Source organism: Solanum dulcamara, chromosome 12 (assembly GCF_947179165.1).
Source record: "Solanum dulcamara chromosome 12, daSolDulc1.2, whole genome shotgun sequence".
Taxonomy (NCBI): Eukaryota; Viridiplantae; Streptophyta; class Magnoliopsida; order Solanales; family Solanaceae; genus Solanum; species Solanum dulcamara.
The window spans coordinates 42,563,516-42,578,200 of record NC_077248.1 but is presented as its reverse complement, the minus strand read 5'-3'; the positions used below and the strand labels follow the sequence as shown (position 1 = coordinate 42,578,200).

At 38.2% G+C, this 14,685-nt stretch overlaps 1 pseudogene; it reads left to right on the top strand.

The window, feature by feature from the left end:
* Nucleotides 1-13,526: 13,526 nt before the first annotated feature.
* On the top strand, nt 13,527-13,646 carry LOC129877938 (5S ribosomal RNA; annotated as a pseudogene).
* Nucleotides 13,647-14,685: the final 1,039 nt, after the last annotated feature.

The window sequence follows — 14,685 nt, the reverse complement described above, 5'->3', positions numbered from 1 at the left end:
ATAATAAAACACATATATACATATCCACATACTTAGGAAACATCGTAGATAATTAATTCAGGGAAAAAAATTAAAGAACTTACCTTAATTCTTCTTGAACCATGGCTGCCATAGTACTCTCTTCCTCTCACGTTTTCTCTCCATATTTGGCTGCTTTTTTTGGACTCCAAATGACTTAAGAGTCATTAGAACACATATATATGGTTCCTTAAGAAGTGACACGTGTCAACCCCTAAGGGTGACACGTGTTAAGCCCTTATTGGGCTACCTCAACCATGCGGCCAATGGGGTGCTGCCACGTGGTAGGGGGGTCCACCTCCCGCAAGTAGGTGGGTCACCTACTTGACCCCAAGCAGGTGGGTCACCTGCCTGCTTGAGGTGCTGCCACGTGTCACCCTCCTGGGCTGCCACATCATATTTTTTTCCCTCTCTCGTAGTCGTTATCTCGTCTTACTTTAAGAGCCTACGTAATCCATTCTTCGCAAGCTTGGTACGTATTCCAATAGCTTAAGTATGTAAGACTTCCAAGTTAGTAGCTTATGTAGGTAGATCGAGTCCTATGACTCATTACTTGGCCTTCAATTCCTTTCGGATTCTTATGACTCCATTTCCAACCTTCCTTCTCACGAGGTATCACAATCTTCTTTCCTTAGAGTTGTTTGATAGTATCATAGCTTATCCGGCTCACATGATAGTGTCTAAGGAACTTAAGAAGACATTTCAAGCTTGAGAGTGCAGGGTGTAACACCTCGCTACCTCCTTGACGTAATAATAAGAGAGTAATACTGAGGTTAATGACCTTCCGCTTTCCTATTTCGAACTCTAAAACAAAGTACCCATAGGAATCATTTCCTTATCCAATACGCTCGACTAGTTTGTTACTAGTTTGAAAGTTACCAAAACTCGGGCAGCATCTCCCCTATAACATAAACATCCCCAAGATTTCATTCATCCAAAATATCAACAACCGTACCATCAACAACAACCAGCAGCATATATATAAATAAATCACTTCAACATTACCCAATACAACTCCAAACAACTAGCTCAAAACTACGATACCAAAATAGAGTTTTTAACATTTATTTTATAAAACCTTTAAACATACTAAATGGGGGGGTCGTGTGGCTGAAACCAGAAACATCCACACCCTTTTTAGAACCCTTTACATCCCTGCAACACACAACCACACCAGCTATAACCATGGCCACAATCACAACACCCTACACGACTTCGATTTAGCTATGACGACTTCAACTTAGTTTGTTTCTAACGTCAAGCATCCTTTTGCAATTTTTCCACTTCCAACCTTATTTAATACATGTAATATACAATATAACATCATCATAAACTCAATTTGAAAGGGAAAACCTTACCTTGCCTAAAACTCGCCAACTCGCTAGAACTTGCCTCAAAAGTTCCTTTAGTGCGACTAAAACCTTGTAGCTGATTGCTAACATTTGGTGCTGCTCCAAACCATAAATTTATATTACTAAAATCTTCATAACATTATGATACACCCTATATAATTAATTTACGGAATGAAATAAGAGGCTTACCTTTCTTTTTTCTTGGCCGAACCTACTCTCTCTCTAGTTCTAGATTTTTCTTTTCCTCTTTCTTTCTCTAGAAATCTCTTGAACTAGGAAGATAAATGACTTTTTTGTAGATAAGAATGAGTCATAACATATATATATATATATATATATATATAGGTATATATAGGCTACTTTAGGGGGTGAGACATGTCAACCCCTAGGTGGTGACACATGTCAAGCCCTAAGTGGTGACATATGTCAAGCCCTCATTGGGACAACACATCCCTTCCTCCTACCATAGGCTTCCGCATGGAAGGTGGGGTCCACCCTCTTTCTCCAACTTCTGCCACAAGGCACTCTAACTTTCTATCATATGACACTCTCTCATGCTTCCATGTGTCACTCTTTTTTCCTCCTCATGGGTTCGTAATCTCATATTACTTTACGAACCTATGTAATCCTTGATACGTAATCTTGGTATGTACTCAAGTAGCTTAAGTATGTAAGATTTCCAAGTTGGTAGCTTAATTAAGTAAGTTGAGTCCTACGACTCATTATTTGGTCTCCAACTTTTTTTGGATTCTTACAACACTATTTCCAATCTTCCCTATCATGAGGTATCACATTCTTCCTTCCTTAGATTTGTTTGATAGAATTATGGACTATCCGGCTCCCATGGTAACTTCTAAGAAGCTTGAGAAGCTTTAAAAAACTTAAGAATCCTTCCTAAAACTTAAGAACCTTTCAAGATACTTAAGAAGCATAAGAAGCTTAAGAACCTTCCAAGGTAAAAACGTATGGGGTGTAACATCCTTCCCCCCTTTGGAATATTCATCCTCGAATGTGAACAAAAACCCTACTCAAAATCTTATACCGACTATATAGAGAGTTTCTCTGTTCCATCACAATAACACATACTTTCACCGAGCAATCAATATCAGCGTTCCAAAGGTTGGGATTACCTGTAGACGTAGAGAATAGGTACAGATACTTGTGCTTCATTTCCCTTTAAGCTTCCCAGGTCATTTCTCCGTGACTCTTGTTTCGCCATAACACCTTGACGGAAGCTATATACTTAATTCACCATTCCCTACTCCACCGATCTAGGATGGCAACCGGTTGCTTCTCGTAGGATAACTCCTCTGTGACCTAGATATCCTCTGTGGAATATACTCTGGACGGATCACCAACATACTTGCGAAGCATCGATACTTAGAAGACTAGATGTACTACTTCCGGATCCGCTGGTAAGTCCAACTCACAGGCAACCTTTCCTATTCGGCGGAAGGTCTAATAAAAGCCAATACATCTCGGACTAAGGTACTCTTTAGTGCTTCCTCTCATCACTATATCGGTGGATGAAACTTTTGAGATTGCTTAATTATAACTTGAAACTCTAAAGATCGACATGGATAATCCGCATATGATTTTTGTCGACTCATAGCTAGTAATAATCTCTCCTAAATAATATTCACCTTCTATACCTCTTATTGAACCACATGTGGGCTTATTATTCATGCTTTACTACCATCAAACCAATAAATTGGTGACCTACACTGTCCGCCATACCAAGTCTTGTAAAGGGCCATCTGGATACTAGAATAATAGTTAATATCGTAAGTACTTTTGACAGGTGGTAGGCAATTGTCCAAGCTACCTTTGGAGCAACCGTATAGGCCCGCAACATATCATCTAACGTTTATCTAGTAAGCTTAGTCTGTCCATCAATTTGAGGGAAAATGGTATATGAAGACCTATCTGTCTTCCAAATCTCTTCGTAAACTGATCTTTGGTAGTTAACTACAACTTGGGCTCCTTCATCTAGTACAATAGCTATGGGAACTCCATAAGGTCCTACTACCCTCTTGACCTATAATTTCACATCATCTCGGCAAATCAAGTAGTCTTTGATTGGAGAAACATGGGCTGATCTTGTTAATCTGTGAATAACATTCCATATAGAATTATCTATCCTAGGAGTGCAAAATGAGTCTTTTAGACAAGGTTGTGTTGTGGAATCTTCGACCTCGTATATTAATTCTTTCCTTCTTTAGATAAAATCAACTGGTACCCTGGCTTTTTTGGGTTTTGCTTTTTTCCCATCAGAGTCGGCTACCAAGTTGTGCTGAAGTCCCCTAACACAATGACCTATAGAGTTGTTTCATGGTTTGCCTATCATTAACTGGTATTATATTGAAGAACTATAGAATACAAGTACGCTATCTATTAGTAATCAACTAATCTTGCTTGCTTTTCTTAAGCCCTTTTATAATTCCCTTAACGTAACTTATAACACTCTAGGTACATAATATTGTGTTGTTGCTTCGCCGCTAGTGCATATTCTTCCATCTCGTGCAATCATAGCAGTACTAACGCACCTGATCCCACCGGAAATTCGAAGTTAAACATGCTTGGACGAAAGTAGTACTAGGATGGGTAGCCCCTCCGGGAAGTCTTCATGTCACGTTCAAATGCAATCCTTCTAATAATGTGCGAAGGCACTTAACCTAGTCCAAGATTTACCTTTCCGTCTGTTTGCTAGTCTTCATGTTTCGCCTTGCCCTATCCTCCCCTTTCTTATACTTGATGTCGGGATATATGTTGGTTCAACCATGGCTAGGTCATATTTTTCCATTAGTACTCACCCCATCTTGGTAGTTTGGTCTAACCCATGTTGACATCTCTTTGTAACATATCCCAAACATCCTAGCTCCTTTTATTGTGTACCTCTCACTTGACCCTATACTCAACATATACATATCCATAGGTTGCATAAACATTCTGATATAACCTGTATAAGATAGACATAATCTTTTCATTTCCCAGCCCATCTTGATTTACATATAGACTTCACACTAGAACTTGCTCGCGCCAATGCTATTTTGTCCTACTCCTTTCTTTTCTTTCTTTACGTACTCCTTGTTCTCCTTATTTCCTACGTAAGAGATTTTCTATTCTTTCTCCTTGCTACTTGTATGTCACCATATATGAGGCTAATGAAGTTGTTTCCATATCTTAATCTTGACCCAAACACGACCCTACTACCCTTTACACAATCCTTAGTTTGCCTAGTCCTACTCTCTTATCGTATTCACCCCTTGTGGTGGGCACCCATCCCTTAGGGTTCTACCAATAATTCTTCGCACAGTCTTAGATACCGTGGCTCCTATCTATTTATTATTGGCCTCAAGCTCCTACTAACTTGTGCTAGTAAGGGATATCGCTTGAAATTTAAGCATTTCTGTCAACATATGATAGTGTCAGTTGATTTCATCTCACACGTGTATTTCTCTCATCCACTTCCTCCCTTTAGGGCGTACCCATGACATCCTCTGTTTATTTTCAACTGTTCATACGCATATGATTATGTTCCAACACATTTGACATACTGCACAGTGTCTACACCTTCTATTAACTCATCTATACTTTAGGTTGCTCCTGTAAGAAACCTTAATACAACCATTGGGTGCTTAGAATTCTCGATAAATAGTACACAATCTAGTCCAAGTATTGGTACTCAAGTCATATAATTAATGTAGTAGCTTAGTAGAACCCGAATTTCCTTCATCCGAATTAGTATGTCATAATTGCTTATAATCATGTCTGATTGTCTATTCGAGGGCACTTATACTATGATGACATGTGTTTCTAGCTTTGCTATAACACTATCTTCATCCCAGTGAATACCACTTATTCCTCTTAAGGGACTCACAACGTATCAATGGTCTTGCAGATCTACCTACCTCATCGTTGAGGGGTCTTACTATTTTCCACGGTAGAGGTACATATACACAATACCCTTGTTGCTTTATGCACTTTCATCCTTATCCTTTACTCAATGATGACTCCTAATCTTACTCATAATCACATTCTTTAGTTACTTCATTACTAGGCCCTACATACTTTCATGGTGATCCTCATTATATTCACACTATATTCTGCTCATGGTCAATCCTGAAGGATAATATTTCTTAACCTTTATTCACGATCCTTACTCTAGACTAGTTCCACCTGGTAGAGCAAGCGTACTTAACCCCCTTATCCTTCCTCGTCATTCTCATCCTCAATACCTCGCAGATAATCTGAAGACGTTCATATCCATCACTATTCTTCTCACAATATCAGTATCGACCTTCTAATTACCACCCATATTACAATTTTCTTATTTTCCAAAGTCAGTTGTACTCCTTGTTTAGTCAAATCTTACCATTACCATGGATACAATCTCTCAAGATATACTACAACTATATATCTCATTCTATTTTTATTTCAAAAAAACAAATTCGGCAGAGTTTCCTCTATATTCCTTACTATCCCAAACCTGCACTCAGGAAATACCAATAATGCCTTATAGGGCCAACATATATATATTCATTTCACCGCCACACAGGGCGCCCAATATCAACAACAGTATAAAATAATGGACTTACCTCGTATGTCCAACTCAAAATGCACCCGTTACACTTTCCTGTCTACTTTTTCCTTCAATCTTCGACTTTACATTTCAATCATATTTCAATCTTCTTACTTTATCTAGAATGCCTTCTTCACACCATTACTTACCTGTATACTGGGTAGATTCCAATATCATCCATCATTTTCTTCTGTCGATGTCGTTCTTCAGCTGAAACCAAAGGTTAGAAAAAGGAATTTCATGTCCTATGGCTAGGCTCTATCGCATGGTCTTAGATATAAAAGAAATGTGACATCCTAAATTCCTTGTATCCTCCTGTTTATAGATGTGGCGTGCAACACACCAATAAACAAGACTCTACTAGACACGGTTTGTAAACATTCTGAGGAAGGACTGCTCTAATACCACTTCTTTCACGACCCAACTCTATAGGCCATGACTAGGGTCTGACCTGGAACCTTGTATACATAAGTCTCAACTATAAGAACTATACACAAGAATCCACAGGGTGATAGCAAATTCATCTGCATATATCCACCTCATTTGCACCATGTCATGCAAGGGCCGACAATGATGCCTAAACATAATAACATTTATAATATGCCATATAGGCACAACTAAATCAAACTTGTAAACAACCCACATACATATGTATACAAACCTCTAAGAATATTAACAGTGACATATGGTAGGACAGGGCCCCCATCGTACCCCTGAATAAACAACTATATACATTATATGATCAACACCTAAAGCTAGGCTCCTGAATAGTAGAGAACTTCCAACATAGCTGAGTGGGAGTCCTAAGCTAGTGGATCTCCAAAGTAAGTACATATACCTGCAGACATGAAACATAGCCCCCCTTGAAGAAAGGGAGGTCAGTTCGATAGATATACTAAGTATGTAAAACATAACACATCATAGCTAAGACCATAACTAAAACAAGGATGCAGGGGACAAGTGTAACAATTATCAAATTAATGTACCTGCATCTTAGGACACGTAGTCATATACATCATCATACGTTGTGCCCGACTCGCTAAGGAACTCAGTATCATATCTATTTCATCATATTACTGTATCACCATATCATCATCCCCTATCATTATGCATATTATTTCATTAGGTCATTGTATACGGCATCATATTATCGTATATGATATAATCTTATCATATATCTCATCATAGTACATCTGGTCTACTATGGGACTCGGGGTCACAAGTGTATCCTTATATTCTCATATGCATGCCTACGTAAGTGTACATAACATACTGCACCATCCCCTTTGTGGGACTTGGTGCCATTATCACATAGTAAAATATACCGAGGAATATTTGGCTTGATCCATAATATAAAATAATATCGAGAAACATACGGTTCGATCCACATTTTCATCAAATCATCATATATGTATATATCCGACCCGGGACTCGGTGAATAACTTTATCATATACGGCGTCATCGTATGCTTCAACTTCATCATGTACGATATTTCGTCATCGTATACTTCATACATAAATTTACATAGCTGGCCTGGGACTAAGTGAAGGAGTAATAAAGATGTGAACGATAATGTTCTCGGCCCATTATGGGACTCAGTGAAAGAATGGTTACCGTATACACGAGAAGAGTAGTGAGAAACCATATGCAACTAGGTCATCTCCTGAAACTCAATGAAACAGTCAAGTGAACCGTCACTTGAAGACCAGGAAAGTAATTCTCCGAGGTACCCTTTAGATGTTATTAGGGATTTCATCAATTAGGGCCTCAGAAACCACAGGCGTATACCAAGATAATGCCATATAGTTTATGCATTCAAAGACACAATTTATGCAATCAGTCACATAGCTTTTGCAATCAGAGATACAACTTATGCAATCAAAGTCATTTATCCTTTTAGAGCCTTTCATAATAGGAGCTTATATTTCCACTTACTATTCAACATATAGGTGGCTCGGGAGTAGTAATCTAACTACTTTAAGACCCTTAATATTCAGAGGTGACTACGAGCCACAAATGACGTTCGAAACCTCTAAATGGAATTTTCTCTAAATACATATCAGACATCATTTCCCTTACCTTAAACCCCTTTTAAAGAGAGAAATAGGCAAGAATTATATGTACTACTTATCATCCTATAGAAGACTTGAAATGCGAGGACTCCACTTATTATAGGAGTTCTAACATCCTGAAGTGAACAAGGGTATTGACTCCTACTCAATGCTTTATGAATGGAATGACTCCCAAATTTCTTACATATATAACTTAAGGATAAGACATGCCAAAAGAAAAGAAAGGGTAAGCTTCGCATACCTTTTGTGGATTAACTGTAATCCACCTTGTCTCGCTACCTTCTTGACCTAATAACATGAGAATAATACTAAGTTTAATGAACTTTCTAATTTCCAACTCTACAACCAAGTACCCATAGGAATCATTTCCTTATCAAAAATCGGGCAGCATCTCTCCAATAACATCAACATCCCCAAGATTTTATTCGGCCAAAATGTCAACAACCATACCATCAACAACAACCATCAGTATATATATAAATAAATCACTTCAACATTACCCAATACAACTCCAAACAACTAGCTCAAAACTACGTTACCAAAATAGAGTTTTTAATCTTTATTTCGTAAAACCTTTAACCACACTAAATAGGGGGTCTTGTGGCTGCAACCAGCAGCACAGAAACCTTTTTTAGAATCCTTTACAGCCCTGAAACACATAACCACACCATCTGCAACCGCGTACCACAATCACAACACCCTACGCGACTTCGATTTAGCTATGACCACTTCAATTTAGTTTGTTTCTAATGTCAAACATCCTTACGCAATTTTTCCACTTCCAACCTTATTTAAGACATGTAATATACCTTATAACATCATCATCAACTCCAATTTTAAAGGGAAAATCTTACCTTTCCCGAAACTCGCCAAACTCTCCAAACCTTAGCTCAGAAGTTCCTTTAGCGCTACTAAAACTTTGTGGCTGCTTGCTAATGTTTTGGTGCTGCTCCAAACCATAAATTTACATTACTAACATATTCATAACATTGTGGTATACCCTAGATAATTAATTCATAGAACAAAATCGGAGGCTTACCTTTCTTTCTCCTTGGTCGAACATACTCTCTCTCTAGTTCTAGATTTTTCTTCTCTTCTTTCATACTCTAGAAGTCTCTTAAACTAGGAAGATAAATGACTTTCTTATAGATAAGAATGAGTCATAATATATATATATATATATATATATAGGCTACTTTAGGGGGTGACACATGTCAAGCCCAAAGTGGTGACATGTGTCAAGCCCTCATTGGACCAACACATCCCTTCCTCCTACCATAGGCTGCCACATGGATGGTGGGGGGTCCACCCCCTTGGTCCAGCTTCTTACATATGTTACTCTCCCTTGATACCACATGGCACTCTCTCATTCTTCCACGTGTCACTTTCTTTTCCTCCTCATGGGTACGTAATCTTGTCCTACTTTACGAACTTATGCAATCCTTGCTACATAAGCTTGGTATGTACTCAAGTAGCTTAAGTATGTAAGATTTCCAAGTTGGTATCTTAAGTATGTAAGATTTCCAAGTTAGTAGCTTAAGTAAGTAAGTCAAGTCCGATGACTCATTATTTGGTCTCCAACTTCTTTCAGATTCTTCTAACGTTATTTTCAATCTTCCCTCTCATGAGGTGTCACATTCTCCCTTCCTTAGAGTTGTTTTATAGAATTATGGATTATCCATCTCCCACTATAACTTCTAAGAATCTTGAGAAGCTTTAAGAAGCTTTAAAAAACTTAAGAATCCTTCCAAAACCATAAGAACCTTTCAAGATACTTAAGAAGCTTAAGAAGCTCAAGAAGCTTAAGAACCTTCCAAGGTACAAAAGTATGGGGTGTAACATATTACCACAAGTGTGCAGCAACCATATTAACACTTCTCATTCTTGGCTGATTTTTAGCTCAAATTAAAGGCAATGCGACGTACAACACTTTTCTTTTCATGAGCTTCGAGATCTGGGGCTTAAATTGTGGTCAATTTTGTTGTTTCTCTCTAGGATTCTCCTCTCTTACTTTTTCTAGAAATTTTTGGACATTTTTGGTCTGAAACTGAAGGAAAAAGATGAAAAATCTATTTAATGATGTGGGTATTGGGCCTGGCCCTAGTTAGAATCAGGTTGGGCTGAATCCACTATTCACTTCAACCTTTATTCATTAAAACATCCATATCTTCTTATCCCGATGTCAATTCTGACCCACGACCATTAGTTGGAAATATATTTCAATTATCTACAACTTTAATTTTGAGAGTTTTCCCACATTCCCAAATGCTGAAGGGGTTATGGGCTCTCGAAGTCAGATCACCCAAAAACTTGACTTAAAAAAATCTTTTTGATGGCTTCCACTTTAAATTGGTTCAAGGGTCCTATCACGACCCAACTCCGTAGGCCATGACTGAGGTCCTATACATAAGTCTCAACTATAAGAACTATAAAGAAGAATATAGAGGGTGATAGTAAATTTGTGTGCATATAGCCTCATTCATTTACAACATGTCATGCAAGGGCCGACAAGACTACCTTAACATAATAACATTTATAATATGCCATATAGGCACAACTTAATCAAACTCATAAAAAACCTACCTAAATATGTCTACAGACCTCTAAGAATATTAACAATGATATATGGTGGGATAGGGCCCCGTCGTACCCCTGAATAAATAACTATATACATTATAAAATCAACACCAAAAGCTAGGCTTCAGAATAGTGGAGCACTTCCAACCGCCGTACCCATTTGAACATACTAAATGGGGGGGGGGGTAGTGTGGCTACAACCAGAAACACCCACACCCTTTTAGAACACTTTACATCCCTGCAACACACAACCACACCAGCTATAACCACGGCCCACAATCACATCACCCTATGCGACTTCAATTTAGTTTGTTTCTAACGTTAAGCATCCTTATGAAATTTTTCCACTTCCAACCTTATTTAAGACATGTAATATACCATATAAAATCATTATAAACTACAATTTTATGGGGGAAAGCCTTACCTTTCCTAAAACTTGCCAAACTCGCCAAAACTTACCTCGAAAGTTCCTTTAGTGCGACTAAAACTTTGTGGCTGATTGCTAAAGTTTGGTGCTGCTCCAAACCATAAATTTATATTAATAAAATCTTCATAAAATCATGGTATACCCTATATAATTAATTCACAAAAAGAAATCAGAGGTTTACCTTTCTTTCTTCTTGGCCGAACCTACTCTCTCTCTAGTTCTAGATTTTTCTTTTCCTCTTTCTTTCTCTAGAAATCTCTTGAACTAGGAAGATAAATGAATTTCTTGTAGATACGAATGAGTCATAACATATATATATATATATATATATAGGCTACTTTAGGGGGTGACACATGTCAAGCCCTAGGTGGTGACATGTGTCAAGCCCTAAGTGGTGACATGTGTCAAACCCTCATTGGGTAAATAAATCCCTTCATCCTAGCATAGGCTACCACATGGAAGGTAGGGTCCACTCCCTTTATCCATATTCTACCACATGGAACTCTCACTTTTTACCATGTGGCACTCTTTCATGCTTACATGTGTCACTCTTGTTTCCTCCTTATGGGTTCGTAATCTCGTCTTACTTTACGAACCTATGTAATCCTTGATACGTAAGCTTGGTATGTACTCAAGTAGCTTAAGTATGTAATATTTCCAAGTTGGTATCTTAAGTAAGTAAGTTGGGTCCTACGACTCACTATTTGGTCTCCAACTTCTTTCAGATTCTTATAATGCTATTTCTAATCTTCCCTATCATGATGTGTCACATTCTTCCTTCTTTAGAGTTGTTTGATAGCATTATGGACTATCCGGATCCAATGGTAACTTCTAAGAAGCTTGAGAAGCTTTAAGAAACTCAAGAATCCTTCCTAAAACATAAGAACCTTTCAAGATACTTAAGAAGCTTAAGAAGCTTAAGAACTTTCCAAGGTAAAAAAGTATGGGGTGTAACATCCTTCCCCCCTTTAGAATATTTGTCCTCAAATGTGAAAAAAAACCCTACTCAAAATCTTATACCGACTATATAAAGAGTTTCTCTATTCTATCACAATAACACATACTTTCACCGAGCAATCAATATCAAAGTTCCAAAGGTTGGGATTACCTATAGACGTAGAGAATAAGTATGGATACTTGTGCTTCATTTCCCTTTAAGCTCCCCAGGTCATTTCTTTACGACTCTCATTTCGCCATAATACCTTGACGAAAGTTATATCCTTAATTCACCTCCCCCTACTCTGCCGATCCAGGATGGCGACCGCTTGCTTCTCATAGGATAACTCCTCTGTGACCTGGATATCCTCTGTGGAATATACTCTAGATGGATCACCAACAAACTTGCGAAGCATCGATACTTAGAAGACTGGATGTACTGCTTCTGAATCCGCTAGTAAGTCCAACTCATAAGCAACCTTGCCTATTCGGTGGAGGGTCTGATAATAGCCGATGCATCTCGGACTAAGGTCCTCTTTATTGCTAACTCTCATCACTTTCTCGGTGGATGACACTTTTGAGAGTGCTTAATTATAACTTAAAACTCTAGAGATCGATGTGGATTATCCTTGTGTGACTTTTGTCGACTCATAAATGCTAATAATTTCTCCTGAATAAGATTCACCTTCTATACCTCTTAGTGAACCATATCTAGGCCTATTAGTCATATTTTACTACCATCAAACCAATAAATTGGTGACCTACACTGTCTGCCATACCAAGTCTCATATGGGGCCATCTAGATACTAGAATGATAGTTAATATCATAAGTACTTTTGACAGGTGGTAGGCAATTATCCGAGCTACCTTTGGAGTCAACCGTATAGGCCCACAACATATCATCTAAAGTTTAGCTAGCAAGCTTAGTCTTTCCATCAATCTAAGGGTAAAATGGTATACGAAGACCTATCTGTCTTCCCAATCTCTTCGTAAAATGATCTTTGGTAGTTAACTATAACTTGGGCTCCTTCATCTAGGACAATATCTATAGGAACTCTGTAAGGTCCTATCACCCTCTTGACCTATAAATTCGCACCATCTCGGCTAAGCAAATAGTCTTTGATTGGAGGAATATGGGCTGATCTTGCTAATCTGTGAATAACATTCCATATAGAATTATTTATCTTAGGAGTACAAAATGAGTCTTGTAGTCAAGGTCGTGTTGTGGAATCTTTTACCTCGTATATTAATTCTTTCCTTCTTTAGATGAAATCAATTGGTACCCTCGCTTTTTTGGGTTTTGCTTTTTTCCCATCATAGTCGGCTACCAAGTTGTGCTGAAGTTCCCTAACACAATGACCTATATAGCCGTTTCGTGGTTTTCCTATCATTAACTGGTATTATATTGAAGAACTATAGAATACAAGTACGCTATCTATTAGTAATCAACTAATCCTGCTTGCATTGCTTAAGCCTATTAATAATTCCCTAACATAACTTATAACACTCTAGGTACATAATCTCGTATCGTTGCTTCGCTGCTAGTTCGGATTCTTCTATCTCGTGCGATCATATCAGTACTAATGCATCGGATCCCACTGGAAATTCGAAGTTAAACGTGCTTGGATGAGAGTAGTACTAGGATGGGTGACCCCTTCGGGAAGTCCTCATGTCACATTCAATTGCAATCCTTGCAATAATGTGCGAAGTCACTCAACCTAGCCCAAGATTTTCCTTTGCTTCTTCTTGCTAGTCTTCATGCTTCGCCTTGCCCTCTCCACCCCTATCTTATACTAGATGTCGAGATAAATCTTTTGTTCAACCACGGCTAGGTGCTATTTTTCCATTACTACTCACCCCATCTCGATAGTTTGGTCTAACCCATCTTGACATCTCTTTGAAATGTATCCAAAACATCCTAGCTCCTTTTCCCGTGTACTTCTCACTTGACCCTATACTCAACATATACATATACATAGGTTGCATAAATATTATGATACAACCTGTATAAGATAGATATAATCTTTTCATTTCCCAACCCATCTTACTTTACATATCAACTTCACACTAGAACTTGCTCGCACCAACGCTATTTTGTCCTACTCCTTTCCTTTCTTCCTTTACGTACTCCTTGTTCTCCTCATTTCCTACCGTAAGAGATTTTCTATTCTTTCTCCTTTCTACTTGTATGTCACCATATCAGAGGCCTATGACATTGTTGGCATATCTTAATCTTTACCTAAACATGGCCCTACTACCCTTTACACGATCCTTAGTTTGCTCAGTCCTACTCTCTTATCGTATTGACCCCTTGTGGTAGGCACCCATCCCTTAGGGTTATACCAATGATTCTTCGCACAGTCTCAGATACCGTGGCTCCTATCTATTTATTATTGGCCTCAAGCTCCTACTAACTTGTGCTAGTAAGGGATATCGCTTGAAATTTAAGCGTTTCTGTCAACATGTGATAGTGTTAGTTGATTTCATCTCACACGTGTATTTCTCTCATCCTCTTCCTCCCTTTAGGGCGTACCCATGTCATCCTTTGTTTATTTTCAATTGTTCATACGCATATGATTCTATTCCAACACATTTGACATACTACACCATGTAAACACCTTCTGTTAACTCATCTATACTTTAGGTTGCCCCTATAAGAAACCTTAATACAACCATTGGGTGCTTAGAATTCTTGATAAATAGTACACAATCTAGTCCAA